Raw genomic sequence first — 18,725 nt, 5'->3', positions numbered from 1 at the left:
CGTGTGTCCAGCGCTGCTCTGCTGTAAGAATCGTTTCCTTATAGTCTCAATGGGAGAGACGGGGAAGAGCATCTGGAAAAACAAACAGGAAACCCAGTGAGAGGAAGGTTGGGATGATATACAGCCTGTGGGGAGTACTGCAGCTCACTGCCATGAGAGTGGATTGGACTGGAGGGTAACAGGGAGCATGGGGGGAATGGTCCGCTTTATACTGCATGCCTCATGAAAATATAATGAACAGGAGCCAACGGCCCGACAGCCCACAAATATCCACACACATACACACAATCTTGTACTTCTGTCTTAGTGAGGACACATTGGCATCATGCATTCCCTCGAAACACTTTACCGTCACAATCACAACTGAAAGCCTAACTGCAACTCTTACCCTAAACTAAACCTAATTCTAACCGCCTTTTGAAAGTGTCCTATCTTTTACAAAATGTTCTCACTCCAAAATTGTCCTCACAAAGTACACACAGACAAAACATACCATACTATTTTAAAAGAAACATCTGAAGCATTTGTCACTAATCCTTGGGATCGATTGATAATCGGGCTGACGATTATCGGATTCGATATTCAGCATTTTTACGATTATCAGAATCATTAAAAGAAATGAATTTGAATACATGCTACTTTGGCTTCGATGCAGCCACCTCTTCCTGTCTGTAGTCGCTGTTTATGGTCTTGAGCAATGGTCCACCCACAGTACAGTCTGACTGGCTACGCGTCATGAGTCATAGCCTATCAGCACTGAAGGCCAATGCCACGGACGGGTACAGAAAAAATGCCAAGACTGGAGCAGCTCCGGTGAGCGAGCGGAGCTGTTTGCTAAAGGTAAGCCAGCAAAAGTTGCAGTAAACATAATCCTTTATGCTGAAACTGCAAAAACACGCAACTTTATGAACAAGTTCATTTGTTGGCAAGAGAGCAGGGCAGTGAGAGGAGAGAAAAGCCTTCCCTTAGTGCTTATTTGGGAAATCCAACGTGATCCCACGCTGCTAAATTCAGTTCCTGTTCCTGTGGATGGAGATAATCCGCAGAGCTTCTCTCTGCTATGTTTTTTAACATATGTGTGTCTGGTGCCTGTTGCAGAGTATGACTAGCAAAATAAAGTTCACGTCACGCAGGTAAGAGTAAGTTTGGTTGCATATTCTTTTCAATTACGCTTCTAAGCAAATGCACATGGTACTGTATGATAATAACCATCAATTTTCATACGATGGTACATCATGACACTAGAAAACCACTGTAACCCCCTCAGTGGGCAGTTTATTAGGTAAATTAAACAGGCCAAACAAACAGTCCTGCATTTAACCTCCTTTTCATGAATTTTCATTTTGTATTAAAACTGTTGAGAGGTGTTGAGCTGTGTTACAGTATAAAGAAAAATGTTTCCGTTATTAAGCCTATATCTTTATTGCTATAACTGTGGTGGACTAAATAAATTACACCTGGACAAAGTGGCAAGTGTCTATAGACTTTGTATATAGATTATATGTAGCAGCAGTTTTGTGTTGGAGTTTGTGTTATTCTGAATTTTGTCAACAAGGTTTTCATTTTAACTGCACTTATCAGTCTGGTTTAGTTCCCCTACAACATGAACTGAAACTGCAATTATGTGACTTTTTTACAATATGATTAACAAGTATATTTACACCCATCTATACCCATTTATCAGAAGTAATTATATTTTGTTGCACCCATTTGTTCTGGTTCCATTATTTTAATGTTTTATGTCTTGTCTGTTTGGTATGATAATTCTTTTTTAGAAATATTTTGTCATAAATATGATCTTTTTTTCTTCCTTTTCTCAAATCATAATTTCTCTTCAAGATTACTTATTTTTCAAAATCAGTTAAAACCTGGTGAGTGTCTTCACTCAGACACTGAACAGAACAAGATTGTGCCCAGTCATGCAGGAGATCATCACAACTTGAGTTACGTGGTCTTACGGAGTTTTGCCTTTTTAGCGACTTAGTGTAAACATATGGTAAAGCCTGTGAGGCAGACATGAAGGGAAAGGCTATGCTTTAGTGACTTAGCTCGGGAGAAAGGGACAGTCATGTCTGAGGATGTAATTTTAGTGGGATATGAAATATGTAAACCATGCTATTTCATGCCTGTCTACACACGCTTCACTACATAACTGTCCGATGTTGACATTGTGAATAGGATTTCAAGGATCTGTTTTGCGGCTGGGAAAGTGTTTCATGTATATTGAAAAGGACTGCTCAGTAAAATGGATGTCTGAGCCTGAGTGGGTAAATGACATTGCACAGTGCACGGAGCAGAGGGAAAGCGATCAATGCAGATCATAAACAGAATACGATAAAGTAATCCATTGCCATTACCAGCAAATGGGCATTGTATTGGAGGCCTTTGCAAGCAGACATGCATTGCTTCAGGTCGCCAGGCAACTTGGATGAATGCAGGAAGAGGAATATGTCTCTCCAATGTGGTGAAGAAAATACATGAACAATTGAATCATTTTCCTTGTACAGATATGTTTTTATCAAGAGGAGGGGGCAGGGGGAATTATTTTGACTAAAGCAAAAATCCCCCCAAAAAACACCCTGTGAGGACACTGAGACTACACTACACACACACAACTCGTGAGGCAGCACTGACGTGCAGTCCCCACGCATGCGTCTGTGAAACCTGAGTCCTTCTCTGTCACACTCCCAACATCTGGATCTGTTAAGCAAATTAACAGCCTGGCTATTCCACTGTCATTTAACCTGCAAGCAATTCAGCCATGTGTTGAAAAGTTTTCTTGGATACTCACAGGACTGCTTGGAAACATGCCTCGCCACCATAAATCAGCCAACTCCCACTATTGAGTAACAGTGCCTGGTTGAAGTTTTCTCTATGTAAATTTACATTTGTGCACAAATTAATGCAATAGCCTTTAAGATATGAGGGATTGGACTGTTTTGTGAAGAGGAGGCTTCACGTGATACACATTTAAAATATTTAGTTCGATACAAGTGTGAAAAATTAGGAAGATTCCTTTTTAACATTTAAAGAAATTTTGAAGTTTTCTATAATAAATATTATGTTGTCATTGCAAATTGTCCTCACTCAATCTATATATCTATTTTGGGTTGAGTTGAGAGTTGTCCAGTGACTGACGCTCTTAGATCTCTGCCCTTGGGATGCTGAGGACATCTATTAAATAATTTAACAAAACAACAGAGGAGTAGGTAACAGAGCCGAGGCCTAACGTATCTCAATCAGAGCTGGCTGCTGGACGTTCCCACCCTTGCCCCCAGAACTCGCGCAATGGATAAGCCTGCCACACTCTGAAGTCAAAGACTGTTTGTTGACCACAAATCACGTAAAATGGGTTGCTATGTACCCATGGCCAGGGGACGACCACAGTGTGGTCAGTGAGATAATAGGAGTTGCATTGTAATCATGTCACACTGACACGCAAACACCTTAGTACATCAAAAGAATGACTGTAGATTCATGCAAACCTATTTCTTTGTATGAATGAGGCCATGTGAGACAGTGTCTGTCAGTGGTAACACATTACAAAGCACTGTGACATTAACAGTAATTTTCCTTTGACATAATAGAAAGTTCAAAGACGTAAGGTAACCACACTTTCCTGTCAGTTTCCTCTGACCGCTTTTATTACCAGCCCAGAACATGTGAATCAGAAACAACAGGTGTTTTCGTCACGCTTGAAAAACTTTTTCTTTAACTCTTCACATCGGGTAAATGTCACCATTCACGAATGATTGGAAATAAGTTCAGCAGCCTAATGGGCCAAAGATGAACTATGAGTAATTTTTTACTAACTGAGGTTAGATTTTCTAACAAATTACCAAAAAATTACATTTTTGTGGAAAGAACACCCTGCCAGAGGTTGCTAGTCTGAAACAGTCTATGGTCTTTGAAATATCATCTACCCCTCACTTTCATGTAGAGATATTTTCTTTAACATAAGAAGTTTTAGACATAGCGACAGTAGAGCTTTCAGAAAGTCCAGAAGCTGCTGTGGGGGAATAGGGTGCAACCAAATTGTGCTTTGCAACTGAAAACAAAGGTGCGTGGTAAATATGACCATGTATATAACTGCAGTATCATTAAAGAAAGGTTCACTAAAGGAATTACCTCTTTTGTACTGGACTATCCAAATATTTCTTTAGTCAATATACTGTGAGTGAAATAAAGGACTATTGAAGGGGAGAGTGGGGGAAGAAAGAAAGCGAGCATGAGTAGCCTATCAGTGAGAAAGAGAGAGAGACCGAAAGCTGGTCCCAGAAACAGACCACGATCAATTAGTCTAGCTCTACAATAGCCGGAAATCACATATTGGGGTCATGCATTCCTTATCTACAAGTGAATTTTCACATGCCAGATAATGTTCTAATGATTAATGGAGTTGAATGAATAATGGTGTAGAAGAAGAGTGTTATTTTTACCCAGTGGCAGCTGGTAGCACACACAGTTAACCTAAAAAGTAAAGATCACACTCGAGGGCACTTTCTCAAGTCCTCCCCCACACGTTGAAGGATAAAAAGGACCGTTGGTTCAATTAGGGCTCCTCTTCCATAGATTTAAATACAAATATTCTTAACCAGATTGGGTGAATTGGTGCATATTTAAGGAGTGAATGCATATTCAACTCAATGACGCAAGCAGTGAGTTTCAAGAGCAGCTTCTGTCGACCCTTCAGCTGCACATTTATCTGCGGACAGTGCAGCACTGCATTCGTGGATAGAGGTGATCGAGGTGGCAGCAAATATTCTTCCCCATCCTCCTCTCCAAGCAGGTGTTGTGTGGGTAAACTGGCACTGGTGGACATGTCACTCTAATTTCATTGACAGGTTTATGACCTTTTATGTGTCCCAGCTGCCATGTTTATGACAGGCTGACTGTGCGTTCATGTTCAACAACATTAAACATGCATAAGCCAGACACGGCGGGACACCACAAAGAACCGAATGCTCTCTCCTATAGAGACATGAGCATCCTACATGTCTTCAGAGGGATGTATTTGCTATAAAAACTAGTAGAAATGGAAATACAGAATGACACATGGATAGATGGAATCTCATTGGATTGAACACATGGAGGTAAGAATTACAAATCTAAGACATCATCGAGTCTAATTTTATACGGATGTTTGGCTCACCATGTGCAACTTTGTATACTGTATGTGTTTCATCTTCTGCATTCACATAGCCAGACAAGGTCAGAGAAGGCAAGGTGGTTACAGCACAGGGAGTGACCCACAGACCCAAAAGCATTTTGGGTAATTAATAATACCTCTGGGAAGATCTCCCAAAAAAAGGAACTGCATTCCCTGCTGGAGTACAGTAGAAAAGCCCTCGGAAAGAGGAGCAAAGGGGGACGGGGGAGGACACAGCCAGTGATTTATGGACCATTGTTGTTCAGAGACTATTTTGCAGGAGTTTCTGTTCTTATCGAGCACATGGGCCTCAGTCTCCACCAGGGCTTTCTGACCCTTTGAGAGCTAAATCTTGACTCTAACCAGTAAGAACCAGATGACCTTCATGATGGGGGAGAAACCCTCCCAAAAATGCTGGATTTTTTTTCCCCCCTAATATTGAAATTGTACTGAATTCACCTGTTTTGTGCACCATGACTAGAGATTTAAAGGTATGAAAATTAAATTAAATAACGACCCCCACATTGTTTCGGTAGCGAACATTTCTAAACGGTACACACCCAGAGATGCTTACAACATTGACAGATAAATAAACTCTTCTATAACTTAAACTTTATTCTTAATTGCTTGCATATATATTTTCGTTTAAGTGGACAGAAACTGTAGAAGTTTCTTCATATTCATACTGTATTGGCCAACAGTCATCGTGGCAGGCTGTCGATATGAGTATCGGACAGAGAGATGACAAGAGAGATATGTAGAGAAAACAGCAGAGAGCTTATAAGCAACGGATAAAAAAAGAAAAAAGTTTAATCTCCCCTGTGATTTGTGATTTGCCCTAAAGAAGCGGAGGCATCATCATCAGAAGCCATAACGAAACATGTCAGGATCATTATCAGCATAAAGATACGATTAGAGCCACATATTGCCGTACCCTGCACTCTTCCTCTCATGAAGAGTATGTTCCTCACCCTGCCTTGTTTAGTTTTTTCTTTTAAATGGCGATTATAATTTGGTCCTCTGGAGGGGTGCCAGGAAATAAACTGTTTAGTGTCATAGCCATGCCTGAGCAAGCGCACCATAGCCCGATCCCTACCTAGGGACAGGTGCCAGCACAGCGCTCCATTTAACACTGCAGTCTGTGTGTACTTTACCTAAACTGTCATACTGGAGATATCATTATGTATTAAGTGAATAAGTGCGGTTCCAACATGGATAATTGAATTATTAATTAATTAACCAATTGGAAAAAGTATGTGTTCAATGCCCATGCACCAATCTGTTGAGGGAGTAAGGAACATGCCTCAGCTCACATTTACACATTGCTCTCACATCTCCACAAGGCCTCTGTAGGGTTTAAGAGGTTTGACTTTATTAAAAGCAAACATGCCGCAAACAGAACTGATGGAGTAGTGTTGAGACATGAAGCTGTTGCCTTTTATTTGAGATGTATGAAGCCCTGGAGTCTCGGCATTCCCAAGAGCAGGCTCACGGTAAATGAAAGTAGCAGGTCTACCAGATTAATATTATTTTTGTTTCGGTGTGGGGAGAGTGTCTTTAAACAGAAGATCCTGTATAGCTTGTGTTTGTTTTCCTTGGTTCTATTCCTCACAAAATAATATTGGTTACTTAAGGAAAAATATATATAAACAAAAAATAATTTAAAAAAGCATAGTCTGATCAATCATGTCATGTGTTGAACAGTTATCCTAAATCATGACCTGTTCACAAAAGAGAAATGGAGCCAAATTGCAAATTTATTGAAGACTGAGTTCCACAAATCACCAAAGGGTACAGAAAATCAATGTTTTCATATAGAATCACACTTTTTCATCCAATTGTAAAAATTGTAATGTGTTTTGTGCTGTTGTTGACACATAATATGCTGGAATTTCTATTTTTGCACTTTTGTTTATCCCTTCATTATATACGACTGTGAGTCTTTAAACCGGAGTAGAAAACAAAATAGCAGCAGCATAGTGTCGCGATGAGAAAAATGAATCCGAATGTAGTTGAACATGAAGCATTTTAATAAGCACACAGTCATAAAAATCCATGATTTAACTTCATCAGCTTAATTGTTGGAGCCACGGTATTCATAACTCAAATACATCAGGACAGCTGGGGTGCTGTTATACTCTGTTCAGCCAAGTGGAAGAAGGGCTGAACACCTTTTAGTGAGAAAAAGTCATTGTCCTGTACTGTGTCTTGCTGTTAAAATGGATTCTGGTCCTCATGTGTCACAGTTATAAGAGGAAACCGCTACATGGAGAGCATGGAAGAGAAAAATGGAAAGGCTTGTGTGGCAGAGGAATGAAAGAGGGAATATGCAGAGGAGAGCATCCTCAAAGCAGAAGAAAAGAGGTGGAGCAGGAGGTGGAGAGATGCTTTAAGCTGATTTATATCAAACGGTAATAAACTGGGCATCTCCCCCCCTGCCTGTTTAATATGCGAATATGCAGAGCATCCCACTCCTGACAGCTCCCCATTAATAAAAGCATGGCTGGAAGCGCAGGTAGCCATAGCTCATCTATATGAAAATACATGATGATGGCTTTACACAGCGTCATCTTTTAGAATGGAGCTCATGTGCCAGAGCAGAGCTGATGCTGAGGAGTACACACACAGCCATAACTCTGCATACGTCTGTAGTTCATTTCTGGGATTCTGTCTAACCTGCAGTGCAGGTGAATGGAATCGAATCACAATGTGGCTCATGCATGACAGAAGCGTGGGGAAGATGAAATTCTCTTACATCAGTTTCATATTCAAATTGTCTGCCAAGATGGTGCCAGACCATATGGTATACTGATATTTAACCCTGCTAATTAATGAAACCAATGTCTTTATGCAAGTCTGATAAATGTCTTTGTTAGACACTTAACTCTCAATGGGCAAAAAGGTGGTACAGTTTAACAGTTGATTTCGAATTGTACGGTGCCATAAAGAATGGGACATTCACTCATAGCAAAGATACCTTCTCAACAGTACCAACAATGCAAGAACAGCTGTTTCTTACAGGTCACCTTGTCATATTGTAAATTACGGTATATGAGATGAGGAATGATGCATAAGATGTATACAGTATATATATATATTGTACTAGTGAGCATTTTTTCTCCTTCCTTGGTAAAATGATATCAGACAAAGATGCATTTCCACAAGCCCAATATTCTTATAACTGATGTATATTACCTTTGTCCGCTTTCTCCCAGCAGACAACCCCATACGGAGGAGTGAACAGGCGGGGGGGGGGGGGACCTGGTATGTCCAGCCCCTGGAGGCCCTGGTAATACCCACTCTTAGACCATGTATTTTACATGAACAATCCTCAGAGGGCAAAAAGAATAGGAATCGTACACTATTTAAATACAGGATTTGGGACATCAAAGCCAGCCTGATATTGGAATAACAGAAATAATTAGGAATATGGAAGTTGCAGAAATAGCCACATTTCCATAAGATGATAATTAGTCCCAGGGCTAGCTGGGTCAGGAGAAATCCCATTTGTTGGGGCTTTGTACTAGCAGGGGGCCTATAGCTGGCATTCCAGGTAATTACATAAGACTGGGGTATTGCTTCTGAAACACTGATTGAAAATCAGGTTTCATTTCATTTAATTTCCATGCTGCTCTGTGTATACACAATTTAAAACAAAAGTATATACTAAAAACACATTTTTAGTACAGGTGGTTTTCAGTCAGTCATGTGAAAATAATCATGAGAATATTTAGCTCTTCACATAAAGAGGCGATCATCGACCACTCTTTTGATGATGCTTAGGATCTACAAAGGCTTGTAAAACATGCATGCAAAACGATTATGCGACTCTGTGAATCACTTGCAAGATGAAGAAAAACGAAACCACAATTAGCCTAAATCTTGCATCGGATGAGACCAGGCCACAGGTCTGCTGCTGCGCTACTCTGTGTGTGTAGTCATTTGCTTTGTCTTGTTTTATTTCCACTTATGGGTAAACGGGGGAGGGGTGGGGGAATGGGGGAGTAAAATCATTTTATTTTCTCCTGCTGAGAGGGATGTTAAGAGGGGCCAGAGAGTCTGTCTCCTTATCTAATAACCCTGCCACAAGCTTGCCAGCACAGGAGAATCCTGGCAATGAGCAGGGAGGGAGTCACAGAGCCATTTAGAATCCAAGCTTGGCTCAGTCAGTGAAATCCACACTGCTACTGGAAGAGTGATGCTGGTAGCTACAAGTCTCCCTCCACTGCCTCAGAGGAAGCAGATCTGATGCATCTGGCAAGTGTTTGTGTCTTTCGATATTCAATTGCTCAGCAGAGTTTAAATCACAGTGCTTCTGCGCTGATGCACAAACAGTACATGCCATGTTATCAAATCTCCATATTTCATGGCAATCCATCCAGAAGTTGCGAAGACATTACACGTCCTTGTGGTTCCGGAGGTAAAGTCAGGAGATCACCAATGATCTTGGAAGTGTGGAAGGCTTGATCCTCATGGGCCATGAATGAGTGCACAAAATGTCATGGCAATCCATTGTTGTGGACCAAAGCTGTGGACTCACTGACCGACAGACAAACTGAGACCGCCATGCCTTGACCCACAACGCTAACATGACTAAAAAACCTAACACTACAACAGCCTGACTGCTGTCATATGGCGGGAATCACTGGTGATGGATGGTCAAGAAGTGATACTTCCTGGTGCTCATCAAACCTGACCACTCGAAACTCCACCCAATTAGTGGTCCTCACCATATTGACAATGACCTACAAATGCTTAGTTGACTCAATGTAATACCAAGGTCAATAAATGATTGCGATGAAACAAGATAGATACAGAAAGAAGGGAGAGAAATTTAAAGTTTTGAGAAGAAAAAGTTTTTCTTGGGATCATTTTATTGTTTCAGTGTTAAACACATTTTTTTCTTAAACCAAACAGATTACACACAACATTCAACAGGAAAACTTTAAGCATCTGTCTTATTTCAAAGACAAGACCACAGACCCGTTGAGTGAATGATTGGTGAGTGATACTGTATCGGCAGCTGAGAGGACAGGTCCACCAGCTGGGGAGACAGTGTCCCCTGGTGTCTGCAATGTCTCATCTATAGTGGATCTGCGGTCCAAATACCAACAATTTGCTTCCCCAAACCAAACTCATGACAATATTATTTAAGTAATCTTTATCCCAGTGGCTACCAGTCAATCTTTACCTAACAGTTTTATTGAAGCCCCTGTCATAATGGTCTACACGAGTGTTGAATGGTGCCTGTGTCTTCAATCCAAACATCATGGAACAATTAGATTTTTTGGTCAGAGTTGAGTTGGACCAGAAAACGTTGGACCTTCTTGTTGGCAAGAGAGAGCACTTTCAGCACCAAAAAACATTACGGCATCGAGAAGAGGTAATAAACATCCATCATTAGTGTGTGTAGGGAGGGTGTTCACTCCCTTATCTCCAAACTGAATTCATTACGCAAGGTCTATTTTTGACGTTGAGGCATGAGTGAGATGCAAGTTTTGGCAACTGCTTCGAGAGGAGCAGAGTCACAGATTAAAAAGCTAAATATCTTTGTCCCATATGGTTCAAGTGAACTGTGTGATCAAAGTGAAGCACACCTGTTGCTTAACAGAGGTCTGAACCACAGCTCTCTGGGCATTCAGCCTTTTTGTGGACGGAGGAGCACGCCAAGCCCTGGACATAACAAACTGCTGACTAAATACAATCTTTGTTGTGGGGTGGGTGCATGTGACATCACGTCATCCCCTGGGGCTGTGTGGGATCTAGGGCAGGCTCAAGCTCTTTGTGTGTCCAGAGCCCAAGCACCCTGCACACGCGTCCTGGATCATCCTGCCATGTCACCTCTATTGTCGACAGGTCGGGACGCACTACCCTGGCATTCTCACACTATGAGGTACTGTGGGAGAAACATTCTCCACTTGTCATAGGCGAGAGGTTTACTAAGGCACACAAGATCCAGGAGAAAAAAAATAATAGGACAAATCATAACTTTTCATTAAACATATGTACTGTACATACCACTCACTGTTGAGATGACGTCTTTAATTTCTTTAGAAGCCACAAAAATATTTTAACAACTCAGAAATTGTCTTTGCCTTACACCAATCCTTTAAGCAAATGCTAACAACCCTGCATAAATACACCAAACCCCATCGTTTGAGGTTTCTTGGGCATGGTTAATCGGAAACCTGATCGAATGAGGCCATATAGTGTGATTTTGTGGTTACCTCTGATTTAACGATAGAGTATTATGTGTCCTAATCTTTGAGACCCATTTTACTGCCCATGGACTCACTCCTGCCATCATCTTCCACTATTTCAATCCTCCTCCTGTCATATTCTTTTTGTCTGATCTCAGTATTACTGCAATTTCCATTCAAAAAAATGAAAAGGCATTAACTCTCGTATTAGATCTTTCTGAATAACACTGAGTTCATTCAATGACGCAGAACATGGAGACCACAGACGGCGTGCCCCATTAGTGGTGGGCAGGAATTTAATAAGTGGGACCATAAAGTCTGGCCAGGTTCCCCCTGATGCAACCTTTAGCTCTCCACACGCAACAGCACCTAGATAGATCTTCAGGGTAAAAGAAAAATGGTCACATCCCTTGCAGTCAGACATTTTTGCAACACTCTCCTGACACCAATCTTTTCCACATGGATGGCCTATCGGTGTCCCATCTTCCTGAATCTGTTATTTCCATAATACGGCGTGTGCCATTTCCTAGGGTTAATAGATGAGCCAGAGTGTGTGAGATGGCAGGGCTTTGTAGCCCCTAACGAACAGTGTGCGGTCTGATGAATGACATTTGTGCTGCAACCACGTCACTTCTTCCATTAGCAAAGCCTGTCCCAACTCTGCCGTATTGAACCATGGCTTTCAGCTATTAGCCTGATACATGACACAGTCAATTCCAGTTACGCTTTAATAAGTGAATATTTATCTTAGGCCTCTCTCAAAGAAAAAAAATAGAACAGGCAAGAAAAAAATGAGGGCTGAAGTCCCAGAAATGTTCTTATCTCTCTTCCACGTGTGCACACTTGTACCTTTGTTTTAGCATAGTTTGCTTGTTCCGTTCCATCTTTGTCAGTGAGTGTCTTTAGGCTGGAGTTAGGTTTTTTCATCGCCAGCAAAAATCTAGTGTGCTTTTTGCAAGGTCGTGCACTCCCATTCAAGTATCGGTAGTACCCTACAGGTTCAGTTCAGTTTACGGATTACCAGGAGCGGTGCTTAGTCTATAAAGAGTTGTCTTATATCTTCAGTGGCTGTGAAGTGAGCTTTCTGAAGTCTGAAAGAAAAACCATGTTGGCTTTAGCTCGGAAGTTGGAGATTTCAAAAGAATGCAGGTTACTATTTTCATTTGTGGAGTGAAAAAAGTGAGTATTTGCCAGGAAGGGTGGTAAAATAATGATTTTACCATCCTTAATGTTTTACCATCAATGATTTAATAATGATATTAGTTATATCCTGGGATTTAGGGTTAGGGATTGGGTGGAAGTATTAAACAATATAATAGGGACTAAATATCAGGATCTATCTGCCCATCATGCTCCACTATAATAACTATGTCTGTGACCAAGTAGAGTTGAGTGCCACTCTGACAGGCTATTAGTCAAAAGGCTTTAGCCACTCAAGCCCTATCACTATAGTAATCCATAGCCTCAGATGGCTACTCTACAGATTTCAATACATACACTATACACAGGCACATATGACACATATGCACCTCATACTCAATGGAAAATATCAATCCATGTGACATGACATATGACTTACAACAAGGTCGGTCGAGGTCGACAGGTTAAAATGTAAGTGAATGTTTAAAGTGATCAGTGAAAATATCAATCACCCTAACCCCGAGTGTCAGACCGGTGCGTCCTATCAACTGTCACCTCTTTAGATTTAACACAAACCCCCACTTGTCCTCAATTTCAGAAAGTCGAGAGACACTTGACAAATTTTGTGCTGGTTTATATCAGTCATGTCAAAATAAATATAATCAAACAGCTTTTTTTTATTTTATTATTTTTACAAAAATCCAAAGATTCAAAGAAACACTGCTTAAGGAGATGGTCACAGGATGTTGTGGAACTCTCTGAGTTGCTTGGAAACTGAGAACCAATCGTCTCCTTGAGCCACGGGGGACTAGTTTGGAGTTAATTGCAGTGAATCCAATTTTTTAATTAAAATGAACATGATGATGATCTGGCTGGATTGGGATTTGTTATTGCTATTTCTTTCTCTCGACCCGTCTCATTTTCTCTCCCCTGCAGGACAGCTTGAAAGAGTCCTGTTGTTTTATTTTAATTGGGGCGGTGATGTAATTGGCCTACTCCATGCTGGTCTGTTCAATTTTGATCCTGCCGTGTGTGTGTGCGTCTGTATATATGAACATGCTTGCATGGTCGCACAGAGATGTAGTATGTTGGATGGTTTTCAAAATAAGAGACAGCGATAGATTAAGTGAAGTGCACTAATGACACTAATGAGTAACATAACACATTTTGAACACGTCAAACGAATCCATTTGACCACTATTTTCAGGTGTAGAGCAAGAATCGGAATACATCTTTCAGGTTAAAAAGCCAAGTGAAGTTAAGATTTGATCCAGGGCTTTGCACTATAGCTCTCATGGAGATGTCCCCTGGAGTGAGATCTTTCTCTACTGAATCTTATAAAGGTCAGCCTGACAGAAATGCATCACAAGAAACCCTAACTTACACAAAATGACATAAAAAAACATCAAATAAAAGAGACAAGGATCAAACATTTTCATTGCCATGAAACAGAGGATATGAAAGAAAAAAGAAAATTAACAGCATTAATACGCACAAATAAAGAAACAAGAGTTTAAGATATCATTATAGTAAAGTAGTTCCATTAAGTAAGTTTGTAACACCCTGTGAACATGCCCAGAAATGATTTCTGTGCAAATTTACTGCCATCGAACACAAAGCAAAGGGATGTGGCCTGGTGTTACACGGACAGGGATGGAAAATAAAAATTGAAACCTTCAAACGAAATCTTAAATACACTTTGAAAAATCAATTCTCCGTGCATTGGCTTGGGATGTGTACCTTGCAGAGGTGGCACTGTGATAAATATTCATGTATTTTTGCCCCTACAAATGACTGCTTTTAAAAAGCAGAGGTCAGGAGAGGAGAAGGTTGGGAGCTATATGAACAGCAGCAAAAGCCCAATCATTTCACTGCTGTTTTTCCTCTCTTCGCTTATATAAAGTGTGGGGGAGACATAACAACGGCAATGTGACATTTATCGTTCCACCTTCGCAGCGACTATCCCCTGATTTGTGAATTCTGTGCAGGCAGTGATAGCTTTGAGCGCAGACTCCCACTCATCTAATAATATCTCTATAATTAGCATATGCTTTGATTATAAAGGTCACTAACTCGGCCTAACGGAACATCATATGAAGTGCACCAGGGGAGGCTTGTTTAACAGTCTATTTCCATCCCTTTTAATCTGCATTCAACTATTTAACATGCCATATTTCCTCATGTCGAGTCAGTGAATATACTTCAAGACACGCTGCCAACCAATGGGGAGATTTTGCTCGACAAGTTTCTTTGCACCTTGTACTACATGTCAGGAGGTGTATCTTGGAAATTATAGGTCTGGTATACTTACCTTGATCTGCTTTAGTCTCTGATAACTATTGTCTCATATTGTACTAAAATACGTTTTTTTGGAAAAAGGAATGACTTTGACATGCAGTTTGTTTTGTTGTGTGAATTGTGAAAATAAAATGTTTTGAATATTCTTAAAGTCAGGATGTCCGGTTTAGCATTAAGAACACATATTGGACTGAGCAGAGGTTGAAATGAAAATTACTTCAGTACGTTCAATGGCTATTCATTTTCCAACAATTACCACTCCAAATGTGTGCCTATATATTGAGAATAATAAAGATTTATTTTTCTTCCCAAGCCGATGTAGCTGAAGATCAAACAGAGAAGGATGAGGCAGTCTGAATAAAGCCTATACTGTCTACATATCAGTAAAGTAAATCTGACATAGCCAGCCTATAGATGGTGCTCTGCTTGAGCTGGTGGGCTATTTTAAGTCTTCCCTTGCAAATACACTAACAAACAGAGGGGGAAGCCCTCATGGGAAACCATTGTAAACAAGTGGGCATGATGCACCGAGTACAATCGCACTTTTTGTTTTATAGAAGATATGTGCCTTTCATCTGAGAGAAACAAGTGGATAAACCAACGCCTACACACACACACCCCCTGCGTTAATTACCACATTCATTTACACTGTTTAATCTGTGTGAAAACTGAAAATACAACAAACAAACAAAAGGCAGAGCAGGAATTTCCTGTTGTTTTGTTTGTTTGTGTGGTGCAACATTTAGTACTGAATTCTTATATGTGGAAAATTGGTCTGCACAACAATGTCCTGGTTTTGCCTCCTTCCCATCAGTTCTGCTGAAGATATTTCTGGCTTAATGAACTAGGTTATATACAATAAAAGAATGTAATACAATATCTGGGTTACTAACATATCTGCAAAATTAACAGAGTGGGAAAAAAAAGTTTTGTTTTGCATTTGTTTTTGTCATATTCAGATTTTAGGTCAAGTAAAACTGACGCCCAGCAACTGATCAAACATTTACATCTCTGTCCCGGTCATCAGTCCTTCTGAGACTCAGGAAAGTAAAACTAAATTATTTTTCACATCAAAAAAAGGCTATCACTGGGCTGCAGCACTTCAACTATACATGCTGAAATTCAATAGACGACCAAAAATACAGCCAAACTCAAGTACAGTAAGTGCTGTTTTCCTATCAGACCTCTATAAGGTCCCACTATTACCTCCATCTCAAGCCTGGTCACCTGAGCTCACTCCATTTATTATCAAAGCACACAGCACATTTGAACCTGAGGGAAATATGATGCCTGACAGCTCCTGTGTCTGGCCAGAGAAAAAAGGAGCTGAAGTTTCACAATTACTGGTGACCAGGCAGAAAACAAAATAAATAAATAAATAAATGAATCTGAATATCTCCTACGTATCCACACGCTACCCTACACCTGCTAGACGTTATAGATTGCTCTGCGGTTGTGGTCAGCAAAGGACTGTAGCTCAAGATATGAGGGTCTGTTTTTTGTTTTTTTATATTCTCTCATTTATAACAATCCAGCATGGAGAGATAAAGTAAAGTTTCAGTAAATTCCTGCATGTGAATTTAAGTAATTTCACTTAATAACATAAATATCTTGACCTAAGAAGGGTTTTTTTGCTATTCCATCTCTTTTTCTGATGCATGTCTTTTATTTGCATGAGAAATAACTAACAATTTCAAGCCTGCAGACTCTGGGAATTCAAGTGTATAAAATGAAACTGGATACGAGAAAGTTGTCTTTTTTTCTTTCTTTAGCAAAGTCTTAAATGCTAACTGCTTTTTCAAAAGTCTCATTATAAAACTGACAATGTGCTGGTTATGTTTTAATCCAACATGCCCTTACAGAAAAAAGACATGCTATGACAGGGCCATGAGCATACAGGTTTGTTGTCATGTCAAGCTTTGATCAAAGGGTCGGAGAAGAGCAGCCTCCACATCTGCAGGGAAGTCCCCTTTACCCAGCACAAAGAGACAGGAAGACGGAACACAAGAGCAGAGGAGGCCTCAGACACGAAGGACACAACATTTCAATCAAACTGCCAGAAAACTTGCCACGTCCTCACTTAACAAAAAATAATAGGGCAGTGGGACAAATATAGCCGAGAGAAGTGACTCTTTTGTTTGAGTGATTGTTGATGATTTAAAACAAAGTGGATGTATTAGGATATTTTTGTTTAACAGGAAGGTTATTAGGTTAAAACTTCAATGTCGACAGTTTTTGTACTCACAAATTGTCCTCAACTGAAAACACTGAAACTCAACAGGCTGTAAATGCCCAAACTCCTATCGGCCTATAACAAGTAGGATATATAATTTTGTTTTCACTACAATTTCATTATCACCATCAAGTGTGTCAACTTTAATGGGAAAAAAACTGAAATCATTCACAAGAACTAAAAGACTCATTATTGGCTATGTACAGTATTACAGAAAATTTATCAACTGAAGATCGGAAAATGTGATAATTATTGTTCAAAGTAACATTTGCATAAAGAACAACCAAGTATAATGGTCCCACTTTGACAGCTAAGACGATAGTCACTTCTCCAAGTGAGATTCAAAACGCAGTGCAACTTGTACTGACAGAAAAAAACACAGAGATGGTAAAAAGAGAAAAAAAAAAGGATAACGTTTTTTTTTACTTAACGACTAAAACGATACGTGACATTTGTGCATGTGAACTTGAAAGCAGTGTATTTCTTAACCTCTTCACTAGAAGAGAAGCATGTGCTCACACCCGAAACATACAACTGCCTCCCTCCTGTGTTAGTGTAGACGGGGAGAGAAGAATCTCTGACACATCTGACGACTACACTCAGATGTTATACAGATATTAGAGTCGACCTCCAGCCTGTCTTCCTCAATACGATACACATTTCCTGATTTTAGAAGGAAGGAGTCTTTCTTTTGTAGTTATGAAGAAAAAAAGGGAAAAAAAGAAAAGGTCTCCACCCCCAATGTCTGCAGCTCTCCCCCTTGTTCACCCACACTTGAATAGCAATTAAATTAATTCTCTCTCTTTTTTTTCCGGCTCGTTGGGTCTTGTGAGGACTTTTGTGTTACAGGGGATGAGGGGGAGGAGGAGTGACACATCTAATCTAGTACATGCTTCGTATCTGGTGGGAGACTTATGAAATGAGAGGAAGGGGGATCTTTATCAGTGTGGAATTAGCGCTTCTCCGTGCATCATCCAGGAAGTGTATGGAGTGATTCCATTATAAAAAGGGGGAGCCTTCAAAGAGGCCAGCACAGCCAGAGGACACCTTGGGAGGAAAGAGAGGACCATGTTGAGGAACAGGACTGAACCTCGCTGAAGCAGCAGTCTGCAGAGAAAGATCGCAATCAGGCATCTGCACAGGGTCTGAACAATTACCTCCCAAATAAAGGTCATTTTTTACTTCACTGAGACTTACACTGGAGGGGAAATGGATTGTACATATTCCAAAAGAAAAAAATGAAATTGGAATGTGATTAATTCAAGCTATTAAAATATGAGCAGAAACTTTCGGACATGGGACAGAGAACATGTATCCAGGTGGGCAGTGAATATCAGTGTCCCTTACGGAAGTGGCAATGGTCAGACATTGGTCTGACATGGTCAGATATTTTCCTGAAATTTTACTATTGGGCCTGGCAGGAAAAGTTTCAGACAATGTCCGAAGCAATAATTGCAGACGTTCCCATTACCCCTCCAGAACAATCAGGACCATTTCCGGACTTCAGTGCATGTCTGAAAGCAGCTACACAGGAGGTACTCACTGCAGAAAGTATTTTCATTCTTCATAAATATGATTCATCCATGAGTTCGGTCTTAGTTTATGTTGTGTGGTTGACTTATTTCTATAACTAAACTGCTTTGCTGCAGAACATATTCTTTGACAATTACCAAACAACTTCAGGTACAAGACCACCCTCTCACAT

This window comes from Scophthalmus maximus, chromosome 4 (genome assembly GCF_022379125.1).
Source record: "Scophthalmus maximus strain ysfricsl-2021 chromosome 4, ASM2237912v1, whole genome shotgun sequence".
Classification (NCBI taxonomy): domain Eukaryota; kingdom Metazoa; phylum Chordata; class Actinopteri; order Pleuronectiformes; family Scophthalmidae; genus Scophthalmus; species Scophthalmus maximus.
Note: the sequence above shows the minus strand (reverse complement) of the source record.